General features: G+C 44.8%; 1 protein-coding gene across 1 annotated transcript in view; it reads right to left on the bottom strand.

The window, feature by feature from the left end:
• EMSY (EMSY transcriptional repressor, BRCA2 interacting) overlaps positions 1 to 27,304 on the bottom strand; it is a 1,287,433-nt gene that overhangs the window by 464,896 nt on the left and 795,233 nt on the right. The gene's annotated exons all lie outside the window — the stretch shown is intronic.

Raw genomic sequence — 27,304 nt, 5'->3', positions numbered from 1 at the left:
AAAAACGGGGAAAAATTTAGGCCAGGTGGTTTATCAGCTGTTTGATTAATGATCCATTTTATTTCATTTTTTTTCGGCGAGATTCATAATATCACCTTGTTTTAGATTTTGATAGGTGTTTTGAATACCTTTCAACTTGAAAGTATGAGTGAGGATTTGTACTATATGCTCAGCAAGTGCATTCTTGATATCTTTATTACGGATGTCACTTAGATGTCTTAAAATTCTCTTTCTGATCGTCTTCCCCACGTAGTAAACATTACATCGTTGGCATGTAGCGAGATAAACAAGATGCTGAGTATTGCAATCAACATGGTAGGAGAAGGTGTACTCAAGACCTTTCACAGGGTGTATAAACTGATTGGTAGTGTCAATGCTATTACATGCTAAGCATTTATTACAACAAAATGTTCCCTTTTTCTTTATAACATTGGTGGATGGGTGTCCATCTTTTAGACGTAATAGGCATTTGATGTTTTTAAAGGTAAATTTCGGTGTTTCTGCAACTATGTCATGAATTTTGGTATCCTGTGTCAAAATGGGCCAATATTTCTTGATATCACACACTTGCGTGTTATCATTAGCGAAAGTTAGAATCATACTCCATCTTGGCTCATTGACATTGGTATTAACAGAGAAATTATTTCTATCATTTAGTTTGTTGAGAAAATGGAGATAACCCTTTGTTCTTCTGACTACATTAAGTCTGTCTGTATCAACAGTGACATCTTTAGTAGAGTAACCTCTATTCAACAAGTTAGACTGTAGGTGCTTAACTTCATTTTCATAGTCAGGGCCCTCCGTACATAAATGGGAAATTTTAGTTACCTCATTCTCCATGATGTTTTTGAAAATATGTCTGGGATGTAGACTGCTCTTGTGAAGGTAGTGATTCTTCCATGTCTGTTTTCACTCAACCTGTCTGCCAGGATGTTGGCTATGTCTGTGGGTTCAGTGTATTTAACTCTGAACATATCTGGGAGTTGCCACCCAGGTTTCTAACATAACTAAAGAAGGCCTTGTAATTATCTTTGGTGTCGTGTGCAATTTTTCTTTCAAAGCTGGCCTTGGATGATTTTATGAGGGGACCATAGTTTTTTGCTAGTACTGATCAGAGATGCCTTCCCTTTTAGGGATTTAGCTCTATCATGTAGTAGCTTCCTCCTTTTTTTGTAAAGCTTATTAATGGCTGGGGTCCACCAGATTGGACGCCTGCCTTTGGAGGATTGGGTCTTGGTTTTATTTGGGATTGCATGATCCATGCATTCCTGAAGGTGTCCATAGAATGCGTTTATAAAGGTTTCTGCAGTTTGGGCCGTAGTTTTCACTGGCCCGGGGGCTTTGAAGGATGTCACCTCAGTTTTGAGAAGTGTGAAGTTAGCTTTTGAGAAATTTTTCACTGTGGTTTTCTGGGCTGGGGGTGTGGTCGGCATGTGGATGTCCAGTGAGATTAATTTATGGTCCGATCTTACCAATGAGGGGTATACTTCTGGTGTGGAGCATAGAGTCCCCCTGTTGGTGATGATCAGGTCCAGTATGTTTTCCCCTCTTGTGGGAGTGGTGACTAGTTGTTCCATAGCATTTGAGTTTATAAATTCAAGGAACCTTTGGGCTGGGGTGTTGGGGCTTGAGTAATGCTCCCAGTCTAAGTTTGGGTAGTTGAAATCACCCAGTATAATGTTTTTTTGGTCACGATCACCTTGCCATAAGATGACAACGTCGTCAACAAAACGACCATAGTAAGTGACATTGGAAAACCAAGGGTTCATGGCATTCGGTATAAGCTTGTTCTCCCATTCTTAGAAGACAAGGTTAGAATAACTATTAGCGCATGGCGTGCCCATGGCAACACCCCAATGCTGGCAATAGTATTGTCTCCCTTAAAAAAAGATGTTGTTTTCTAGAATTCGATCTAACAAAACACAAATGAGGTCGATGTCAATACTATGTGACATCCTTCTGCCCAAATTTCTAATGGACTCAATGCCATAGTCATTTGGAATAGAAGTAAAAAGGCTGCCTCTGTCCAAAGTTACAAGAGTAATATCCATAGTCTGTTAATTTGTCTGCAGCCAGACCTAGCTGGTTTAAGCAATTGGCAGTATCCTTACGAATAACTGGGATGTTAACTAATAGTGATCTTAATTCTCTTTCAACATACATGGATAGGGGTTCCGTGATCCAGTGTCAACCAGCTACTATAGGTTGTAGTGGGGGATTGATGATGTCTTTATGGATCTTGGGTAAACCTCCTATGAAAGGTATACTTGGAGTAGGTACATCAAAAAAATTGAAGAGTTCTTCACTCAAGTTCCTTTGCATCAACATGTGATATAGCTCTTCTCTCAATTTGGAAATTCTTTGCTCCACTTCGACCTTGCTTATTTTCATATATGTCATCTCATCACTTAGCATAGAGTCCATAGCATCTTGATACCATTGGGCATCCAGTATCACTGTGGCTCCTCCCGTGTCCGAGGGTTTCAATACAATTTCTTGATTAGTTTGTAATTGTAAAAGTGCTTCCTTTTCCTTTTTGGTAATATTATGGTATCGCGATGTGCTATTACTTCTTGTCCTAAGTTTTTCAACATCATTAACACAAAGTTTCACCAACAGATTTACTATATGGTGAGTAACAGGAACAAAAGTGCTAAGCTTTCTTATGGTATCACCTGTTGGTCTAGGTTGGTTACCAAAAATATTCTTTAAGGTTACATTCCTACCAAAATATTTCATACCCAATGCAAGCTCACTTAAATCAGATAAAATAGAGGGATATTTCTTGGATGACCAAACCAAATTGCACGCAAGGTGGACCTAGTGCACGATTCAAACCAAAAGTCACAAATAAACCAGAAACGAACCAGCACAAAGGGGAAAAGTGCCTAAATGTTCTTTGTTAGTGGCAAAATTCAATCCATATATTGCAAACCGGTTTCAGCTGTAGTTTTAGCCTTCTTCAGTGCAAAAAGAGAAAATATAGTGGTAACAGCACATCATGGTAATTGCTTTTATATCCCATCATTTAAATGTGTATATACACCAAAAAAACTCTATACACCTATTTGAAAATCCAATGATTAGACTATAAACTTGTCTTTATCTAAAAAGAATACAGTCAGTCTTAACAAATATACAAATGCATGAAATCATAAGCTGACAAAAACTATTCCATTTCATTTAAGCCAGGTTTGAATAAAGCTCCTAACCTGGTGATCCATGAGGATTCCATATTGTTTAATCTGTCATGCCAGAAAGTAAATTTCTTGGATGACCATCAAAGGTTTAAATACACAGATGGATTGTCCTGGTGACTGTAAAAATTAGTTTCTATTTTCAACCCACAACCAACCTGACATCCTAGCCATCTCAGAAACCTGGCTAAAACCCCATATTGCTGATGCCGAAATCCTACCACCTGGATTCCAAATCCATAGAAGTGACCATTTTTAAACAGAAAAGGTGGAGGCTGTGCTCTAATCTACTCCAACCTTCTCTCACTAATCCCTCTAAAAACTCCAATTCCAAAATTCAAAAATACTGAACTTAACCACTTGTCTCTTACAATTAAATAAACATAAACATATCTGCATTATCTCCCTATATATTTCCCCAGGTGACAACATCTCTACCCTTGAAAATATTCTTCACTGGGCCTCAACTAAAATAAAATTTGAAACCTACATTCTAGGCGATGTTAATATTGATTGGAATAAAATCAACTCACCTTCCCCCTCCTTATTCATCAACCTCTACAATTTCTCCCAAGTAATTCATACAACTACTCACCCTAACAAACACCACCCTCCAGGATCCATCATCGACTGGGTCCTAGTCTCCCATCCTAATAAAATAACTCTCTCTGGTACTATCCCAGACACATTCAGTGACCATCTCCCTGCTTTCATACATCGCACAACCAACAATACTAAACACCAACACCATTATATCCACACTCGCAATCTCAGCAACTTCAACCCCTCAAATTTCAAACTGGCAAATCCTATATACTCTTCCCCTTGACAATGCAGTAGAATATTTTAACTCTATCTTACTGAAAACCCTCAACTCCCAAGCCTCACCAAGAAACAAACAAATCAAGACTAATTCTGCTCCTTGGCTATCCAAAGAAACTAAACAAATCATGCACTGCAGGGTCAAATCCTGGAAGCTCTACCAAAAAAATAAGATGCCTTCTACCTTGCTTCAATACACCCAACTCCGCAACCAAGTAAAGAAACTAATCACCTCAGACAAAAAAACTACTACAATAAACTTCAATCCAACAATAACAAGAACCCAAAACAGTTCTGGAAATCTATTAATTCCCTACTTCACCCAAGATCCAGGAATAATCCCTGCCCTGACCCTAGCTTAACTGACTCAGAACTGAGCTCTCACTTCATCACATTTTTTACAGAATCCATAGCTAATCTAACCAAATCTTTTCCCGACAATAATCCATCCAACTCTCTACTCCCAGCACCCCTAATAACTGTATGCTTAATTTCCAACACAAACCTGTACCACCTACTTTCATAAAAAGACTCCTATCAAAACTAAAGCCTTGCTCAAATGTCCCGGACAACTTACCCTCCTCCTTCCTCAAATCTGCTGCTGATGGTATTGCTCTCCCTATAAGCATCCTAATTAACAGATCTTTAAAAGAGTCTTATGTACCCAAACTTTGGCGATCTGCCTTCATTCTACCTCTTCATAAAGGAGGCAAAAACTACAATCTCTCTAATTTCCGCCCAATTGCCCTACTTTCACCATTATCAAAAATACTTGAAAATGTGTCCATCACCAACGTATGCCTTTTTTAACTCAGAATCTCCTCATAACTCCTACCCAGCATGGCTTCCGCCCTGGCCACAGCACCACTGCCGCCTTACTATCCTTCTTAGACACAGTAAATTGAGCACGTGATTCTGGATTACTAGTATCTACAGTACTGCTAGACCTTTCCAAAGCCTTTGATACCATCTCCCACAAGCACCTTCTCTTTCATCTCTCCAGCCTTCATCTCTCCCCTGATACCCTTTCCTGGTTCTCCAGCTACCTATCTGACAGATCTCAAGCTGTCAGATGGAAGACCTCTACCTCCTCCTCCTTGCCAACACCCACCGGTGTTTCTCAGGGGTCCATCCTCGGACCCATGCTTTTCAACATTTTCATTAACAACCTTCACTCCATCATCCCTGATACGACAGTTATCCAATATGCAGACGACTCTACCTTAGTCTGTGCCACTTCCAACCTACCTGAACTCCTGACTAAATCTCAAACAGCTTTTTCCACTACCGCAAACTGGATGCACCAAAACCATCTCTCTCTCAACTCTAATAAATCCAAAATACTTCTCTTTCCTCCCTCCAGAAATTTCTCCTTTGACAAGAATGCTTTCAAAGTCCGTAGCCAAAGCAACTCTGCCGTTGAAGTGGTCCCTTCTACAAAACTCCTCGTCATTACCATAGACGAACACCTTAAATTTGACATCCACATCCAACAAAACATAAAGAAACCCCATCAAAAGCTAGGCATGCTCTATAGAAATAACCGCTTTCTGTCCAACTCCGCAAGGCAAACTATTGGTAATACCTACCTCCTACCCTCTCTATTATATGGATCCCCTGTACTAACTAACCTATCTTCTTCCAACACCTCTAAACTCAAAACTTGCTATAATAAAATCTCCAAATTCGCAACTAAATCTAAAACCTCTACTCACCACTTCCTAACCCTACAATCTCTGAACTGGCTGGAACTCTCAAACCTCCTAGACTATTTCCAACTAACCACCGCACACAAATTAATATTCTATCCAGATAAATGCCCAGCTTGAACAGACATCCTTCCCCCCTTGCATCCCAACCAGATCTCTGAGATTTGAACACCAAAATTTAATCTCTGTCCACAAACCCAAACGCCCTGCAGGCCAACTTCTTCTCTCTTTCACTGTAGGCAAAAAATGGAACTCTCTCCCTCCTTCACTCAGGACTACACCTAACTCTGAATCCTTCAAAACCCTACTTTTCTCTTACCTATCCACTAAAAGTAAATGCTCCTGCTTTCACCCTACATAACAATCTTAAGAATTTCCTCTTTGAGCTCTCCATACTCCTGTTCTTCTCTGCACTATTATCTCTTTTTCTGTTCTAATTAAACCTAAGCTAACATACTCAGACTAAGCATCTTCTCTCTCTTGACTCCAATTATTGTATATATTGTAAATATCAAGTAATTCACTGATGCTTATTGTCCTGTCAGTCTAAACTTACTGCCCTGAATGTAAATACCTACAAACTGTGCTACCTATGTCAAAATTGTATTTCAATGTCAGTTTATCCACCTGTACCTGATTGCATATATGTATTTACCATTGCATTATGTTACCTGTGTATCCATATATGTATGTACTTACCTTTGCATTATGTAACCTTTGTAACCATATTGCTTATTGGAGCTTTTCTCCCCAGGCCTCCACTGAAAATGGGCACTGGACTTCCCCGGTAATCAAACTGAAATAAATAAATAAGTAGTTTGAATTTTTATCAATGCCATGATTTTAGTTCTGTGATTTTGAACTGTAAACAAAGTGGTAGCATTGGTGAATTATATGCTATATGGTAATTTTGACATCATCTACCGAAGCATTTTATTATACACACGGCAGTGCCCTATAACTTCGGGTAGTTAATCGGGTAGTTAATGTTATAAGCAGTGTTGATTGGCTGGCTCTTCCAAGAAAATGTTTTTTGCCATTTATTTTCACTATTTACAACACTCTCATACCCATTGGACTAAATATGAGATAAAGCACTTCAATTGTTTTTTTGATAGTCCATCACCATCGGCCTGTATGCCAACTAAATACTTTACAATTGGTCATAACGTGAAACATTTGTTTCATTTGTCAATGTGTTTTTGCTTGACATAGGGCAATGTTTTTAAATGATTCCAACTATTGGTAACTGCCATTTACGGTCTTTTCTTTAGGACCTTGATTTACTAATAATGTGGGATATTTATGAGAGTTATACTAGTTGGCAGTTCTTATGTTATCTGTGGATGTGTTTTTACACATCACACGGCATTTCCTTATCGTTTGGCTATTGGTTATGATGGGCCATATTGATTGGTTTTAGGAAGCATATGCCTTTTGTTACTGGCGATAATCTATGTGATATGATTTGTTTGCTTTACCTGATAAAATCACATGGATTGGTCCATGGGAATCCTACGCCATTGGTTTGCTTGTTCATTATGCATATTGTGATTGGTCACGATTGCCAACACTTTTGGATACATTTCTTTGTTCGTTGTAATGTTAAATACTTGCTTTTGATGTACTTCCATATGACAGATGGTAATTTCCATATAAAGACATGTTTCCTGTTACTGATAGTCACAGGGCAGGGTTCCTTTGTGACCTCGAAATGCTAACAAAGTGGGAATGTTTGGCGGAATATATGCAAGATAGTAATTTTTATGTCACCTATTGATGTGTTTTAACACTCTACACAGCCATGCCACATAATTCTTGGCATTTGTTGTAGCAAGTCACAAAGATTGTTTCTTAAGAAATATGTTTTGTTACTGGACATCACTACTTATGATCAGTTTACCTTACGAAAAATTTTAATACATAAAAAAAACACATCGGGTGGTTTATGTGAATTCGTTGCCATCAGCCCGTTTGGCTATAGTACATCTCTTAGCTAGCTACAATGGATGGTATTTTTTCTGGTTACTGTTATGCACAGCTCGATCTTGCAGCCTTTGGATTGCCTTGTGCGAAAGAGCTGACGTGCTGTTTTGTGAGAAATCCCTGCCATTGGTTTGTTTGCGATTCTTGTGATTAGTCATGGTGGGAAATGCTACCTTTTTATTTGTTTGTTTTGGCACAACTACATTTGATAATTATTGGCTGTTTATTGGGATGGATTAGTGCTGATTGGCATCCATAAGGAAATTCTTCCAATCACTGACAATCATTATGCACGGCCCGCTTTACAACTATTGGGCTGTTTTATGTGATAAAAGTTCACCGATTGGCCCATGATGAGTGGTTTTCGCCATTGGTGTGTGTGTAAACCAGTCATTTTTGATTGGCTTATTTAACCATTGGGTTGCTTTGTTATAACAGCTTGCTGATTGGCTCATAAGTGGCTTCTGCCATTGGACTATATGCAAATTAGTCATTTTTTGAATGGTTGATTCAGGATATATCTCTTTTTTGACCATTGGCCACACAAAAGGTGTTATCCAGCATTTTAATTTTGATTGTCTATTTTTTCCTTTTAAATGAAGTTCCCCATTGTACAAGATTATGATCTGATGGATTATTTCCGAAAGTGCTTATCGTTGGATACCAAAAAAGGGGACTTTTAATATGCTTCAACTTTCATTTTTGGATTACCTTGGATTTTATCTAATAAAGGATTTTATCACCAGCTTAAGATGTTCTTCGTGTTACACTGTTGCAGTCATTACATTTGGGGTAATCCTGCTGGCAGGTTGCCCTCAGCCGGCCTGAATTCCAAAGTCTTGGGTCCTGCATCAGCCGCTGTCGCCCCTTCCCTGATGTCAGGTCATCAGGGGTATAAAAGAAGCAGCCGATGCCATTTTCTTCAGTCTTTCTTGCCGTGCAGTGCCCGAAGCAGAATCAGTTCGCAAGTGCCGGTCGGCCGACTCCTGAAATTTTCGTGTTTGAGTTTCAGAACCCAAGTCTTCAATAAAGCTAAGTACCCTGATGGGGAAACTTTTTTCTTGCTCCTGACCAATGTCAGAAAAAGTTAATAATTGTATTACTTGTGGAAAGCAAATACCTCATAAGGATTTTCATTCTTACTGTATTCCTTTCCTAGGCCCTGATCACAACGTTTTTGGTGGTCTGTTTTGTGCTAGATTTAACCAACGCACTATTAAGTGTCGATATACTTTTGCTTTAAAGTATTTTGGTAGCAGGTTTAATTATCCTAAAATGTCATCGGATAGCCATCCGACTACCGGAGTTTACAAAAAACGCAAAGAAAAGGATAGAGAAAAACAACCGAGGCGCAAAACCGATGAAGCTTCTAAGCTAGTCGCTGGTTCACCACTTCTCAGTGAGGTGCTTTGGCAGCCCCTGACACCCGCTACTTTAAAGTCGCAGGCCGCTACCAACTCCCACATAGAATCGGCCATGCCGCTGGATACTCAAAATATTGGAGCCTCGGACGCTAATCCCTCAGATGGGTCCGGAGCTGCTGAGCAGGTACCGGCTTCTGAGGGTGTATTCAGACCACAACATCTTTACATTAAAATGACTTCAGCTTCAAAGACAAAGACTAAAGCAGCTTCTAAACAAAGAAACAAACTCATGAGCCACGTGTACAGGCCACTATGCCCAAAAAACAGATGATCAAGATGGCCGAATACCTGATTACCTTGATCAGGGGTTTCCATCCTCCTCCTGATAAGAGGCCTAGGCAAGAGACTGACTATGAATCTTCAGATCAGGTTTCTATTTCTTCTGATTCCTCTTCTGATCAGGTTTATTCTTTACCCCCTATGAGGATTCTAATGCTGAAGAATCTATACCTTCAGCATCCCCTCCAGAGGATTTTTCCTTTGGGGAAACCTTGCATACCATGAGGGAGCATTTTCACTGGGAAAGCCAAGATTTTTCAGAATCTAAACAGCGTCTCAGGGATTTCCTTTTACTACCACAGCACAGGCCTCTAGCCATTCCCCCTGTGTTAGACATTGTAGATGATGTGTTTTCGGAGTCTAGTTTGACCCCTGACTCCTTACCTCCAGCTCCTGCTAAGCCTGACAGATGTTATAGGGTTTCTGACTCTCACAAATTTCTTTTTAAAAACCCTGCTGCTGACCCAGAAACTATTTCACAGGGTCCCAAGGGAGTTCAGGCTTCTACAGCAAAAAACCCAACCCCCTCTGACAGAGATTCAAGGGCACTGGATAGATGGGGGAAAAAGGTTTACACATCTGCAACTTTGGCTATAAGGGCCTTAAACTGTCAGTTTCATATGCTCAAGTATCAACAACATCTCATGGGATTGCTTAAACAGAAAATGATGTTAAATTCTGAATGTGCTGAAAACAAGGAAATGCAGGATTTATTGCATGCAGCTGAACAAGCTGGAAAGCATACTTTGCAATGTGGTTTTGATTCTTTGGAGGCCTCCTGCAGGGCCACAGTTATGGGTTCTGTAATTAGGAGGCATGCTTGGTTAAAGGAACAAAATCTGCCTGATCATGTTAAAGTTAAGTTACTAGATGCACGTAGAGGTGTTAAAGAAAATGGAAGTCAAAGCTAAATGTATGCAAACTGTTAGAGTTTTTACAAGTACAGCCACCTAGGTGTAGTAGACACTGGCCTACAAAAAATTGGTCCTTTCCTGTGTCTGACAGACCTCAAAGGGGCAGATCCAGACGCCCAAGGGGCAGATCCCAGGCGCAAGGTTTTAATAGGTCAGAACAATGGGGTGCTTCTACCGCCAAAGCTGGAGAAGATAAAGCACAAACCTACAGAAAGCAGTCCCAATGACTTTCCCCTGACTGCACCAAACACTTATTTTCTGGCAGCACCTTTAGGGGGAAAATTAGCACTTTTTGCTCAAAATTGGCACATTATAACCCAGGACAAATGGGTTCTAAATATAGTGTCACAAGGCTACAAATTCTATTTCCATACTCTGCCAAAGGCAAACGGCTGGCCAGATCTGCCATAAAATCAATGGGCAGAGGCACAAAAACAACTTTCATCTCTCATGGACATGGGGGCCATTCAGCAAGTACCAGAGCAAGAGCTGGTTCAAGGTTTTTACTCAAGACTGTTCTTGGTCCCCAGAAAGGACAAGGCCTGGAGGCCGATACAAGACCTATCTATTCTGAACACATTCCTGGATATTCCAAAATTCAAAATGTTGACTTTGCAGCAGCTTCTGCCCTTGCTGGGCAAGAACACTTGGCTTGATACTTTAGACCTAAAAGAGGCATACCTGCATGTACCAATCAGACAGTTGTGCAGAAGATACCTCGGATTCAAGGCTGGTTCAATGCATTACCAATTCTCTGCACTGCCCTTTGGCTTATCTACTGTGCCCAGGGTCTTTACAAAGTGCCTGGCACCAGTAATTGCATTCTGCAGACAAAGAAGAATACAAATATACCCTTACTTGGACGACTGTCTAATTCAAGCAGAGAACAAGGACATTCTTCTTCAACATCTGGCGTTTGTGAAAAGACTTCTAACATGCCTAGGGTACGCAGTCAACGAAAAGAAATCAAAACTGGTACCCTCTCAAGATATAAAATTCCTGGGTGCAAGCTTGAATACTACTGCCCAGATGGTTTATCTCATGCCAGACAAACAAAGGCAACTGACTACCTATTTCACCATGTTGGCAACGAAGGCCCAGTTATCTGCAAGAAAAATTCTGCAGGCTTTGGGCTTCATGGCATCCTGCATCCTACTAATTCCATATGCAAGAATGCATATGAGGAAACTTCAGTGGTACTTAAAAAGTGTTTGGACTCAGCATTGCCACAGCCTGGAAACAATGATTGCTCTCATTCCCTGCCTGCAACAGGAGTTTCAATGGTGGGCAAAGGCCTGTCACCAGAACAAGTGACGGCCATTCACATTACCCACAGCCAGGCATACACTAACAATGGATGCATCAGATTATGCCTGGGGGGCACACATGGCAGGAAGATGCTTTCAGGGCACATGGACCTCAATCCAAATGCATCTACATATCAATCAAAAAGAGATGCTAGCTGTTAAAATGCCCTGACAGCCTTCAACGACCTACTTCATCCGGGACAACTATTGATAAAGACAGACACCACCACGGTCATGTGGGATATAAACAAGCAGGGGCGCATACATTCTTACCCTCTTTGCAGACTAGCTATGACATTGCGGGACACAGCTTTGACTTACCAAGTACATTTGCAGGCACAATTCCTGCCAGGAAAGGAAAATACTCTGTCAGATGAACTAAGCTGAAACCTCATGGATCCACACAAGTGGCAGCTGGATTCACAAGTCTTCAGCATGATAACAAGGAAATGGGGATGCCCGGACATAGATCTATTCGCCTCCCCTCACAACTACCAACTAAAAAGATTCTGCACAAGGACTTATCACAGACAAGCATGGAAAGTGGACGCCCTATCTTTCAGCTGGAAAAAACTATCAGTTTATGCCTTCCCTCCACTGCCTGTCCTCCCCAAGGCATTCCTAAAGGTCAGACAGGAGAAACCAAAGATGATACTGATTGCCCCAGACTGGCCCCGCCAGTACTGGTACCCAATCCTAAGGTACTTGTTTCTTTACCCAGCTTAGACCTTACCTCAATTACCTCTTCTGTCCCAGCAAAACAATCAGATCCTGCACAGCCAACTCAGGACATTAAACCTGGCAGCATGGCGGATAATGTAGTCATACAAAAAACACCTCCCAGCAAAGCTGTGATGGATGTCATTCTGGAAGCCAGAAGGCCTAGTACAAGAAAATCTTATGCTGGAAAATGGAAGAGATTCTGTGCTTGGAACCAGGCACAAGGAACTGATACAACTGTACCAGATATTCCTCAGATTTTGCAATACTTAACTGAGATGCTGGACAAAGGCCTATCCTTTTCATCAATTAAAATTCATGCCTCTGCCATTTCGGCTCATTACAGTACAGAGCCACCAATTTTTTCCTCATTCTTTATTTAAGCAGTACCTCAGAGGAGCCAAAAATTTAAGGCCTCCAAGGAGATCACCAATACCTGCATGGGACCTCAACTATGTCTTGGAAAAGTTCACCCTGCCTCCTTTTGAGCCAGCTGCTACTGTTGATATAAGGTTTTTATCTTGGAAAACAGCTCTGTTCCTAGCAATTACTTCTGCAAGACAAGTTTCAGAGCTACAGGCGCTCATGGCTGTGGAACCCTTTATCATTTTTTTATCCAGACAGGGTCTCTCTGAGGATAAACCCAACATTTATGCTTAAAGTGGTGTCCAGTATGGCTCTTAACCAAACTATTCATCTGCCAACTTTTTATCCAAATCCACAGAACAAGGGGGAGAGAATTCTGCACTCTTTGGATGTACACAGACAGCAGAGATTCTGCTTGGACAGAACCAAAGCTTTCAGGAAGACAGAGCAATTACTAGTGGCATATGCTGCAGGATCACAAGGAAAGACCATCTCAAAGCAGACTATTTCGAAGTGAATAGGCCACTGCATTCGTTTATGCTATTCACACCATGGCAAGCTAGTGCCTAAGGGCATTAGGCCACATTCCACCAGAGCTGCAGCCACTTCAGCAGTCTTTTTCAGGGGAGTACCAACCAGAGACATTTTAGAGGCAGCTACTTGGAGTTCATTGCACACATTTACAAAGCATTATCATCTGCCATTGTACTCTAAATCCAGTGCAGGCTTTGCCACTACAGATCCGCAGGGCCTCATAGCCGCTCCTACTGCTGTTTTGCTCCAGCCTCCCAACCATAGCTTGGGACTCTACCCAAATGTAATGACTGCAACAGTGAAACACGAAGCACAGTTGTGTACACTTACCATAAATGTAGATGTTCGAGTGTATTCATTGTTGCAGTCCAGGTTACCCACCCGCCATCCCCCTTTTTCCTATGGATCTTATCTTTCCTTCACTGATTTATACAACCTCTGCAGTGTATTTGCTTATAGATGAAGGTAAAATTTATATTGGTGCATTTATTGATTTATGTATAAAATTTGGCTATCCTTTTAGGGGGCACCTGACATTTGGGGCAAGAAAAACTGAAGAAAATGGCGTTGGCTGCTTCTTTTATACCCCTGATGACCTGACGTCAGGAAAGGGGCGACAGCGGCCAACGCAGGACCAAAGACTTTGGAATTCAGGCCGGCTGAGGGCAACCTGCCAGCAGGATTACCCCAAATGTAATGACTGCAACAGTGAATACACTCGAACATCTACATTTATGGTAAGTGTACACAACTGTACTTTTCGTGGTGGTGTCACTTGTTTTGCATTGCCATTTTCCACACTATGGTGGGTTTATAAAAGTACCTAATATACAGTTTAACAAGACACACACTTATGGAGTGTGTACAAATATGACTCTGTCATTGTACTTGTGGGTGTGAATGACCTTAGATGTACCTCCCTGCACTACATGAAAAGAGACATGAAGGAGCCACCTCTCGGATTATGTAGCCCAGGCTGGTATGACCCTAGCCCTGAGCAGTATCCTACCATCACCCAGAATTATACCACAGTACAAGCAGAAAATGATACAGTTGGCTAAGTTTTTGGTGTTATTCTAAGGGGATCCAGTATCTGTTTGCCTGTGATGACATAACTGACAGACCTCGATGCTTTGCCAAAGATAGCCTGCATCTGTCACCCCTGGGCTTCCAGATACTGGCCAAGGCTCTTGCCATCCCTATAGTGCCCTTTTTAGGGAGTGTTTGAAAGACCAAATTACCACCGTAACAGCTACAAACAAATGCAATCTGAAGGTCATGCTGCTCAACGCTAGAAGTTTAAATATCAAACTGCACTCGCTCGAAGCACTCCTTAAAATGGAGAACATCAACATTTGTGCTGTAACAGAGACCTGGTTCAAGGCAGTAGAAAGCACCCCTGCACTACCAGGCTATAACTCTTTCCACACCTTTCAACCCCAGAACTTGGACCGAAGCTCCAAAGGCGGTGGTGTTGCCATATTATGAAGGATGCGCACACCTCCAGACTGGTAGCCCAACATAATGAATTAAAGATACTTCAGCTGCAGCTAACTTTGGGTAAGACCGATTCAGGTCGTAGCCTGCTATAGGTCCCCAACCTTGTCCCAAGGCTCATACTTCCTAAGCACCCTAGAGAATATTAGGGTCCAACCTACCACTCTCATTCTAGGTGACTTCAACTATCCCTCCATTAACTGGGAAAACTACTCGTGTACCAATACACTTGCCCAACGTTTCCTGGAGTTCATTAATTCTAGTGGCGTGGACCAGCTTATTCTTACCCCCACTAGAGGTAGCAGCATCCTTGGCCTGGCCATTACTAACATGGGCAACGGTTGCTCTACACCAATAGTCAGCTCCTCCCTGGTTAGATCCAACTATAAACTATTCACCTTGGAAATCTACATACCTCCCACCCCACCCCCACAAAAGGTAATCACCATGAAAAACTTCTCCAAAGCTAACTTTGGGCTCCTAAAAACAGAGGTGGCTAACTTCACGACACCCATGCAAATGGAGAATATTTGCATGACCTCCAAATCATACACCAATGCACTGTACGAAAGCTTACACAAATGCATGGATCTCGACCAAGATGCTCTCCTGCATGGATCTCGACCAAGATGCTCCCCTCCAAAAAAAAAAAAAAAAAAAAAAAAAAAAAAAAAAGGGAAGCCAATCTGGTGATCCCCTGCCATAAACAAACTCTCCAACAGGAGGAGGAAACTGATGCGGAATAAGGTGAAGTCCCAAGACTGGAAAAACTCCCTTATCAGCCTCAACAAAAAGTTGAGATCCCTCATCAAATCCTCTAAAGCTAGCTATGAAAACAGAATTGCAGCAGATAGTAAAGACAACCACAAGGCCTTCTATAGTTATGTAAAGAATCTCCATGGCAATACCCAGATTTGCTCTGAACTACTGCACAGTGGTACCTCCTATACCAAGCCAACAGATATTGCCAGTATACTAGCAGAAAGATTCAGTGCCAACTTTACACCCCCCCCCCCAAAGGACCAATCACAATACCGGTATACAGCCAGGCACCCAGTATTACTACTGCACAGGTTAAAACAGCACTATCCAAGACCAAGAATACAGCTTCTATGGGACCTGACAATATCCCTGGCTGTGTTCTAACTACAGAGTGAACTGGCACTTCACCTGTGTGCCCTGTTCAGTCACACCTCAGGCTTTGTCCCTACCAAATGGCGCACTGCTACAGTCATCCCTCTCCACAAAGGAGGAACAACTACAGACCCTAGGAACTATTGCCCCATTAGCCTGATGAGTCTGATGTGCAAAGCTGCGGAATGCATCATCATGGACCTAATAAACAAGGATCTGAAGTAGTTGCTTCATTTGCTCTGCAACCTGTGGGTATCGGATCCGACCCGCCAGCTTTCCAAGCTACAAGATCCGAGCACCTAGCTCCTCCCCCTACCCATAATCCCCTGCTATGTGCTGTATTACCCCAGATCGTTTTTTGCCGCGGCTGAAGCAGCTACCTTTGAAGAGCTCCTTGGCTATTGGTGAGATCGAAGCTTTTTTGTGATTTTGGGATAAAATTTCTTCTTTTATTTTTTCTTGTTGAGAGAGGAACGTGGAGTATGAGCTTTGGGACAAGGTTGGGGACCTATAGCAGGCTACGACCTGAATCGGTCTTACCCAAAGTTAGCTGCAGCTGAAGTATCTTTAATGCGTTACGTTGGGCTACCAGTCTGGAGGTGTGCGCATCCTTCATAATATGGCAACACCACCGCCTTTGGAGCTTTGGTCCAAGTTCTGGGGTTGAAAGGTGTGGAAAGAGTTATAGCCTGGTAGTGCAGTGTGTAGTTCCCTGGTGCAGTTAGAATATAGTTTTTCTTTATCTCTAACTAGTTTATTGTAGTTCCCGTGTATCACCTCCCCCCCCCCCCCTTAGTGTTTGGGTGTGTTTGTGTGAGGGGTGCCATGGCGGAAGGGCCTAAAGCAGTTTTCTCAAAGTGTACTGAGTGTGGCCATAAGCTTTCACTGGCTGATGGCCACACTCAGTGCGTTTTATGCTTGGGGGCGGCCCACTTATCATCGGCCTGCACAATCTGTGCGGCCTTTAACCCTCGAGCTCTCAGGGACAGGAAGAACAAAGCTGATCCTGGCGGGCTTGTTGCCTCAGGAATCGGCTTCTTCCTCCCCCTCTCAGGCGCAGGCTGCCTCGTCAGCCCCCGTGCCTTCTGTGCCCCCGACTCAACCTGGGACTCAACCTCCCTCTTTGGTTCTGAGTTCGGGAGATTCTGGTACCTCTTCTTCTAAGGAGAAGAGGCACAAGGACAAGTGACATGGGTCTCACAAAAGGCGGGCTGAGACTCAACCCTCAACCCTGCCATCTAAGCTGGCTAAGTCTCCCTCGAGGGTCTCCGGATCCTCCCCCTCTCGGCTCCGTTCTCGCCGGAGGAGGAGTATCGGTCTCCCTCGAGGTCGTCGAGGTGGCCCTCCCGGCCCGCCTCGACGACTTCTTCAAGGTCCACCAGAAACCTCACCGAAGCGGACATGGATCAGATGATGCGCCGATTCATCCAGACCCAGATGCAGATGGGGTTGCTCTTGCCTCCCCCCCCCCTCTGGGGGGGGGGGTGCAGCCCCCATGTTTCCTCCAATCACTCCTTCTCCGACCCGCTTTCGGGTCTTGGAGTCATCGGATCTGGGCCTTTTCAGAGCCGGGTATTCTTCGGCGCCAATAGCTCCGGTCGCTTAGACGCCCGACTGTGCCTTCGAGTTTGTTGGATCCGAGCTCCCGGGGCCGAGGGCTGAGCGTCGGATCTGGGGGAGCTGATGTGTCTTCGGCTCCGTTGGGTTCGGAGCACACCTTTCTCTCGGCACTGGCTGCATCGGCTCCGACCCCAATCCCTACCTCGGAGCCGAGGAGATTGCTCTCGGAGCCTGGCGAGAGTAGTTCTCCTTCGGCTTTTGAGGTAGTGGAGAGGGTACTGTCGAGGACCTCCAGGTCCCCGGTTCGGGCTTCGGATCCTCCCATACCCCCACTGCATATGAGTCTATCCTCCATCATCCGACCATTGGGACAGCCTGCTCAAGCCCTCCAGTTGGTTCCCTTGGAAGAACAGGACCCTGTTGACGAGCCCTCTTCGGATAGTCTCACCAAAGAGGCCCCTGAACTCCCCTGAGTCCGTCACCACCGACACGGATTTAGATGATGGGGAAGGTTCCCCAAGGTCACCCCCCAAGGATGTTTCCTTTGGAGACATCATGGAAATGTTGCGTATTAGAGGGGGGTGGTCTGCCCAAAAACCTTCCACGGATGAATCCATGTTCCTGGAGGCATTTGAGGCAGGCCCTTCTACCTCCTGGGTGTCCCCTCCAGCTGACCCCCTGGTAGACCTAATTACTACCAGGGCGTGGAAGGAGCCCGGCACCGTGGAGCCTATCCCGAAATGACCCGACAAGATCCTTAGCCCCCCAGTGGATAGACAGTCTTGGGCCAAGGGAATCTCTTGTGGATGCCATGTTGGTGGCTGCCACCAAGAAGGAACTCGGGCAGGAGAGTTCTTCAGTTCACCCACCGGATAAGGAATCTCGAGCGCTGGACCGCATTGGGAAGCGGATGTTTGCTTCAGCAACCTTTTCGATAAGGGCGCTGAACTATATGGCACATACCATTAGGCTACAGCAAAACTTGATTAAGGAATACGCTGCAGCCCCCCCTGGAGTCCATGTCGGTCGAGGACAAGAAAGGTTTCTTGACTCGTATGGCCACTCTGAAATCCATTTCTAACACGTCCATGCGGCTACTCTCCCATGCTACGGAGGGAGCCGCTAGGGCCAGCGGAGCCGGGGTCGTCTTGCGACGTCACTCCTGGCTCTGTCTTTGCAATTTCGCGGACCCCTTCAAGGCATCCTTCGCGAATGCACCCTTTGATGGGTCTTTGCTCTTCGGCAAGACCGTTCGTGAGACGCTGGTCCAAAGCGAGAAGGACGGGAAGACGCTGTCTGCCATCCGAGTCCGCTTTTCTAATCCCCAACAATCCTTCAAGGAATCAGAGGGGACAAAATAAGCTGTGGTTCCGTAAGTCTCAGCAATCCCATCCAGCTTCGGACCCCTCGTCCTCTAGAGGCAGAGGAGGACAAGGTGGATGCTGGCCCAGAGGCAGAGGGGGACCGCGTAACTTAGGGTCAAGGGAACCTTTCCCGGACAGACCCACGCAGCAGCCCTGAGGGCTTACCCGGCTGTCCCTCTCTTGGAGGCAGTCGGGGGGCGGTTGTCGGAGCATCTGTCAAATTGGGAGTCCATTACGACAGATTGATGGGTGCTCCGGATCATATCCAGAGGTTATTCCATCCCCTTCATAAACCCACCCCCCAAGACCAGACACCTCCCCGATGTTCCACCCGATCAGAGGGAGGCAGCAGCTTCAGAGGTCCTGAAGTTGCTAGGAAAAAAGAGCCATCCAGCCCGTCCCCCCAGACCAGTCTGGATTGGGCTGTTACTTCAGGTTCTTTTTGGTGCCAAAAAAGACTGGGGACCTAAGACCCATACTAGACCTTTCCGCTTTGAACCTGTTCATTCCCAAGGAAAAATTCCGGATGGTCACCCTCCAATCAATTCTACCCCTCCTGCGGCAGAACGACTGGATGTGCTCTATAGACCTCAAGGATGCGTACTACCACATATTGATGGACAGATGATCCAGAAGGTTTCTCTGCTTCCGGCTGGGAGCCGGTCATTATTAGTTCAGGGTTCTTCTGTTCAGCCTCACCTCAGCCCCCAGGGTGTTCACCAAAGTTATGGCAGTGGTTGCAGCCCACCTGATACTTCAGGGCATTCAGGTCTTTCTGTACCTAGATGACTGGCTCCTTACCGCCACCAACAGGCATCAGCTCTGCGTGGCAAGAGATTATGCTCTGACTCTTGTCCAGAGCTTAGGCATCTCAGTGAACCTACAGAAGTCATTTCTTTGCCCCGTGCCGGTCCTGGAGTTCATAGGGGCCAAGTTAGATACCCGCATCTCTCGTGCTATGCTAACTGCAGACAGGCTGACCAGCTTGTCGTTTCAGGTACTAACCCTTCTTCAGAGTCCGGCACCAGCGGCGGAATTAGTCCTGAGGGCACTAGGATCTATAGCAGCAGCGATCGGCCTCTCCCTCCACGCTCGTCTGTGGATGAGGGTTCTGCAGTGGACCCTTCAAGTTCAGTGGTCTCTGCTACTCCATCTGTTGAGCACTCCAATTCCACTGAGCAGAGTTTGCAAGGACTCCCTTCTTTGGTGGCTCCACGCTCCAGAACTGAAGGAAGGGAGACCCTTTGTCGTTCCTCCCCCACAAGCCACGCTGACCACGGATGCTTCTCGCCTCGGGTGGGGGGACATTGTTCGGGCCCCCTAGAGACCGCTTTGCACATCAGTGTCCTAGAGATGAGGGCGGTGCTTCTAGAGTTGCAAGCTCTCCACGACCTTCTACCTCTGGGGACTGTTGCAATCCAGATGGACAACATGTCAGTAGTCTGGTACATAAACAAACAAGGAGGAACCAGGTCTTACCCCCTTTGTCGAGAGGCTATGAGAGTTTGGGAATGGGCGATATCCACCAACCATTTTCTGGTAGCAACGCACTTTCTGGGACGGTCCAACATTTTAGCGGACAAACTGAGTCGAGTGATTCTCACTCCGTACGAGTGGTCTCTCAATCCATCAGTTGCGAAGCAGATCTTCCGCAAATGGGGTTGGCCTCGCTGCGATCTTTTTGCTTCTCCATTAAACACAAAATACAGCGAGTACTTCGCAATACTTCCCCCTGAAGGGGAGAATCCCAGAGACGCTCTAGTCCATGCTTGGCCTCCCGGTCTACTTTATGCTAATCCCCCCCCACTTATGACGAAGTTCATACAGAAAGCCCGTCGGTTGGGGAGCAGAGTTATCCTCATATCCCCATTCTGGCCTCACCAGATCTGGTTCCCTTACCTGCGGTCTCGCAGTGCGACTCCTCCATGGATACTGGATCCCATTCCAGACCTGATTTCACATCCGGCAGGATTCCAAACCCCGAACCTGGTGAACCACAAGCTTGTGGCTTGGTTGATCCAGTTCCACTGACTGCAAGGACTCCCGGTATCTCATATCCTGTGAAGGCCATTCTAGTCGCGGCTCATAAACCGGCTACTAGGAAAATTTACAACAGCAAATGGAAATGTTTCTCCATCTGGGCTAAAGACAGGGCCTGGATCCATTTACAGTTCCTATTCCGACTATTCTAGACTTCCTGTCGCTGATTTTTAGGCAGGGAGCAAGTGCTTCTATAGTTAAGGTGCAGTTAGCAGCCTTCTCCCATTTCCATGTAGAAGATGGATTAGGATCCTTGGCTTCTACAAAATTATGAAAAACTTTCTTACGGGGCATTTTCCTTTTGAAGCCTCCTGTGAAAGTGGCCGTGCCCCCGTGGGATTTGACCTTAGTCTTACAAGCTCTAACAGGCCCACCCTTTGAGCCCGCAGCTTCGGTACCGTTAAAATTCTTGTCTTGGAAAACGGCTTTTTTAGTGGCCATTACTTCAGCCAAAAGAGTTTCAGAACTTCAAGCATTGTGTATGAAACATCCTTATCTCCTTTTTCACAAGGATAGGGTGTTCCTTAGGACTAATCCGTCATTCTTACCTAAGGTGGCTTCAGAGTCAAATATCAATCAGTCAATAAATTTACCCGTGTTCTTCCCAGATTTTCAGAATAGAGGGGAATACAAATTGCATAAACTGGATGTACACAGACAACTACGTTTTTACTTGCACAGGACTAAAGATTTTCGCAAGTCGGACTAGTTGTTTGTGTCATTTGCTAAATCGGCCATGGGTAAGGCCATTTCCAAAGTGACTGTAGCAAATTGGATTTGTCAGTGCATAGTTCACGGGTACATATCTTCAGGCACACCGGCTCCTATTGGAATTCACGCTCATTCTACGAGGTCTATGGCCACCTCAGCAGCCTTCTGGTCCAGGATTCCCTTGGACAACATATGTTCAGCAGCTAACTGGTCCTCTTCTCATACGTTTATTTCTCATTATAAGCTGGATATGATATCGGGAGGTAGGGCTTCCTTTGGCTCCGCGGTGCTTCGGAATATCCTTCTGTAAAGGCCACCCAGGTTTTTCTTAGGTAGCTGGGGACTCTGTCCCACAGGTTGCAGAGCAAATGAAGTAACTACTTCAGATAAAGAAGTTATGTACTCATCATAACGTTCCATCTGAGTAGGTACTTAATTTGTCTGCAACCGACCCCCCCTGCCATCCCCCGAACCTTGTCGGGACTTCTGACCACCTAAGTTTTTTCTCCCGGTGGTGTTCCCTCTATCAAGGTTTGGAGTTGTGTAGTGGGCAAAAACCGATCTGAGGTAATACAGCACATAGCAGGGGATTATGGGTAGGGGGAGGAGCTAGGAGCTCGGATCTTGTAGCTTGGAAAGCTGCCGGCTCGGATCCGAGGTCGGATCCGATACCCACAGGTTGTAGACAAATGAAGTACCTACTCAGATGGAACGCTATGGTGAGTACATAACTTTTTTATATAGAAAATCTCCAAACTCTGGATGCCACACAGTTTGGTTTTGTGAAGGGTAGGTCATGCCTGCTCAACGACTTTGAGTCCGTCACCAGAGCTGTAAATGAAGGCAAGGTGGTTCATACAGCCTACCTTGATCTGGCCGAGGCCTTAGATAACATTCCCCACTCAGGAATCATAGAAAAACTCACTAAGCTAGGCATCAACCCCTATATCACTAGGTGGGTTGCAAACTGCCTCACATATAGAACCCACAGTGTGAAAGTAGCTGACTCCAAGTCAGACTGCTGACTAGTCACGAGTGGATTCCCACAGCGTTCGGTTCTGGGTCCTCTCCTGTTTGCTATCTACATCTCTGAAGTCCAGGCGAACGTGAAGGGGCTTTGGCTGACAAAGTTCACAGATGATTGTAAGTTGGGTGCTGTTATTAACTCCCCAAGTTTTGTTGACATCCTACAGAATGGCCTCACTGAGACCAACGACTGGTGTCAGAAGCATGGCCTTAAGCTCAATGCCAAAAAGTGTCATCACCCCCTTTGGGAAAAACCCGATTCCCATTAATTACCACATTTATGGTAGTCCAGTGAACATAGAAGGTGTCATAAGAGATCTGGGAACACAGTTTGACAGCAGCCTCTCTTTTAGGTTCATAGGTTCATAGGTTCATACTAGGCTATCTGCCCGAGGGCATTTACAAGCCTAGCCCATAGTTTTGTGGCTTACGCCACCCCTTTAGTATGGGGAACTATGCCCATTATTTTGCTGTGCCTCTGTTGAGCAGTGACACTGAGGTAATCCCTGGGGTATATCTGCGATCTCCCATCCATTGGTCAAGATTTCTCTTGAACAAGGCCAGCGAGGTGCTCTGCCTCACATATACCGGGATTTTATTCCACAGCATAGGGAGTCTTTGGGTGATGAATCTATCCCTCCAGCACCCCCTATTTATAGCCGTGTCGAGGTTTAAGTCTCCGCCTTTTGGCTCTGACGGATCTAGATTTTTGAGGTGAAGCATATTCATCAAATCTGGGTTTGACATGGCCTTGTATGTTAGGCAAAGGTCACCTCTGAGCAGCGTGGCGACTGAATAGAGCTGGAGTTCTTCTAGTCGGGCAGCATAGGACAGATGTTTGAGACCCTTTATCCTTTTGGTGAGGAACTTTTGTGGCCTCTCCAGCTGCTGCAAGTGTCGGGTCAGATACATTCCGAATGGGGCATTGTACTCAATCATTGGTCTGATGAGTGTAGGGAGACTATGACCTCCCTTGATCTAGATGAGAATCCCTTCATGATAAGGTGGGCAATGTAGAAGGTCTTCCTAACTACTTTAGCTACATGGGTGTCGAATGACAGACTACTATCAACCTGGGTCCCCAGGTCCCTGATAACTTCTTCTGTGCTCAGTGGATTGCCACCTATTTGGTAGCTAGGGGTAACCTTGTTTTTCCCGAAGGGTATGGCTATGCATTTTTTGGCATTTAACTTTAGGCCATGGCTCTGGCACCATTATCCGTTTCTGTGAGACCCTTCTGAAGGATATCTGTGTCAGATGTGTTTTCTACTATGGCGCCCAGTTTGCAGTCATCTGCAAACTTTGTCAGCCATAACCCTCCTGTGTTTGCTTGTACTGAAAAGTAGATGCCAAACAAGAGTGGGCCCAGGACTGAGCCCTGTGGTACACCACTTGTGACAGGCTTTGAGTCTGACATGGTGCCAGCAACTCTGACCTTGTGGGTTCTGTCACTCAGCCAGTTTGCAACCCATCTTGTGATGTATGGGTTAACATTTAAGCTGATGAGTTTTTCAATGATACCCGAGTGGGTATTGTATCAAGGCCTTCGCCAGATCGAGGTAGGCTGTATGGACTGCCTTCCTCATCAATGGCTTTGGTGACTTTTTCGAAAGTCAACCAAGTTTAGAAGGCATGATCTGCCTTTGACAAAGCCAAACTGGGATGGATCCAAAGTCTGCAAATTCCCTATGTCTTTATTTATGAGGTCCATTATGATCCTCTCCATGGCTTTGCAGATAAGGCTTGTCAAGCTAATGGGCCGGTAATTTCCAGGGTCAGTGGAGGCACCGCCTTTGTGAAGTGGGACCACAGTTGCAGTGCGCCACTCCCTGGGTACGTATCCAGAGGTAAGACTATGATTAAACAGCTGTCCTAGCTGTGGGTTTAATTCCTCGTTGAGTTCGTGGAGCACACAGCCGGGGACACCATCAGGTCCCATGGATGCTGTGTTTTTTGCTTTGAAGAGAGCAGTTCTCACTTGCTCGTTGAAGATGTTTGGGGTGCTGCAATCGCTGGTATAAATATCTCCTTTGGGGAGGAGAGAAGTTTGCACTGAACCTGTCAGCCAGTATGTTGGCAATGTCTGTAGGATCAGTAATCTTCACATCATTTTGAACTAGTTCTGAGCATATCTGGGAGTTTCCTCCCAGGTTTCTAACATAGCTAAAGAAGGCCTTATGATTGTCTTTTGAGTCTTTAGCTATTTTTCTCTCAAAATTTGCTTTGGATGATTTTATGAGAGCTCTTAGTTTTTACTTATAGTGATCAAGTGTGTCTTACCTTTTAAGGATTTTGCTCTATCTTGTAGTAGCTTCCTCCTTTTGTTGTAGAGTTTGTTTATGGCTGGGGTCCACCAGACTGACGCTTGCCTTTGGTACAAAGAGTCTTTGTTTTGCTTGGGATTGCCTTATCCATGCTGTCCTGCAGCTGCTGGCAGAAAGCATTTGTAAGCGATTCAGCGGCTTGTGTACTGTTTTCACCGGCTTGGGGCCTTAAAGGAGACCACACTAGTCTTTAGAAGTGTGAAGTCGGCTTTCGAGAAGTTCTTTACTGTGGTCTTTTTTATTTCAGGTAGGGGTGGGATGAGGACCTCCAGCGAGATTAGTTTGTGATCTGATCTCACCAGTGAGGGGTATACTTCCGTGTTGAACATTGTGCTCCCATGTTCGTGATGATGAGATCAAGTATGTTTTCTCCTCTTGTGGGATGGTGACTAGTTGTTCCATGGCATTTGAGTTTATGAATTCCAGGAACTTTTGGGCTAGGGTGTTTGGGCTTGAGTAGTGTTCCCAGTCTATATTAGGGTAATTGAAGTCGCCTAGTATGATGGTGTTTGGTGATACATTTATTCCCTCTAGTGTTTTCAGGAAGGCCATGTGAGGTTCCTGAGTTTGTGAGGGTGGCCTGTAACATGCTACAATTTGCAGAGCAGTCTTGCCTATGGTTAATTGCACCTGGATGGTCTCCGATGCATCGTGCGTTGCCACCAGTCTTGAGGTGTGGGTGTCTTTGATGAATATGGATACCTCCTTTCTTGGTATTGTCCGGATTTTGGGGCCGGAACGCATGATAAGAGGTAAAACCTGATAGTGCTGGGGTGCTCTCAGGAGCCTTAAACCAGGTTTCTGTCACTGCACAGACATCGATGTTCTCCATACTGAGAAGGGCCTTGAGTGCGTGCATTTTGAGATTTAGACTTCTGGCATTGAGCAGCATTACCCTTAGTTTTTTCCTTTTGTGTTCTAGGGTGGTAGGTTTAGAATTTGAGCCTTGCCTAAAAAGGCACTATGGGGTGGCAAGAGCCTTGCCAATATCCGAATCCCAGGGTGACAGGTGCAAGCCGTCCCTCAAGCAGCGTGGCTTGTCCAGCATGTCATCCCAGGCAGACAGACATTGGATCCCTTTGAATGACACCAGAGTTTAAGCCAATTGTTAAAGCTGATCATCTTATCTCTGTATTGTGGCATCATTCTTGGTGAAGGTAGGATACTGCTCAAGGTCAGGGTCATACCTGCCTGGGCTACATAATCAGAGAGCTCCTCAATGTCTCTTTCATGTAGTCCAAGGAGGTACGCCTCAGGTCGCTTACACCAGCGTGACAATGACTGAGTCGTATTTGTACCTGCTGTTGAGAGACCTGAGTGCTTGCTATGTGGCGGATTCTAGCGCCCGACAGGCAGCTTACTGTGACCTTCTCCTTACTCAGTCTGGTGAGCTGGACGCCAGTGTGTCTGACTATGGAGTCACCAATGACTAGTGTGTCTGGCATTGTGTTTGGCCTTAAGGGCTGTGACTGTTTGACACTCTGACTGTGAGGTCTATGTGTTGCAGGTGTTGTGTTCTGAGGTGGTGGTTGTTTGGGTGTCTGCTTTGGTGGCCTCTGCTGTTTTGGTAGATTTTTGATCAGAGCCGAGTATGTCTCTGTGTGTTTATGTGTATGATTTGAGGTTGTGATGGTACTATGTGAGACTGGGTCTATAGTGTGTGTGGTAACCTTCTCCTCCTGACTGGTCTTGCTAGTCCTATGTTGAGAGAGCTCAGCCTCCAGTTTGGCCGTATAGTTGCATCTCTCGCATGTATTTGTGTTTTGTGGGAGGAGGAGAGGGTTGTTCAGGTACATGAGGCAATTGTAACATTGCCTTAATATTCCCAGGTTCACCAGCTGAGCAGGAGAGGACACTAGCAACTGATCCCTCGACATGCTAGAAGGACTAGACAAAAAAACTTTAAAAGAGATTCCGGGGGACGTGGGTGACCGAGAAATGGGGGTTTGCCTTTTTGGGGTGCTATCTATGAGTGCCGTATCAAGGTAATAAGTACTGTAGGAGCAAGTGCTAGGTTTAACAGATAGAGAAAAGTCTACTTGGAGTCAAGTAATCGCATATACATGTTCATAAATCATGGATCGCAGTGCTCATTCATTTTTCCCTACATAAAAAGAGTCGCATGTTAAACAAGTAGCTAAGTATACTTACCCTCTTCAGTTCATGTTAGTCTTCCCCATTACAAGGAATAACTTTGGAGTATGCACCTAAAGTGTAGAATTAATAGTATTCAAAATATACCTGCACTATGAACATGACCCACATCTAAACATGTCCTTACTGTGTGAACACACCAAGTCTTTTTGAGCTCCTTGTCATAATCTGTCTCAAATTCTGATTCCTTTTGTATGCAGAAATGGAGTCAACTCCTAATACATTTGGGGTTTTTT

Source organism: Protopterus annectens, chromosome 5.part1 (assembly GCF_019279795.1).
Source record: "Protopterus annectens isolate FY-2018-M chromosome 5.part1, PAN1.0, whole genome shotgun sequence".
Lineage (NCBI taxonomy): Eukaryota > Metazoa > Chordata > Ceratodontiformes > Protopteridae > Protopterus > Protopterus annectens.
This window is presented reverse-complemented; position numbering and strand designations above follow the sequence as displayed.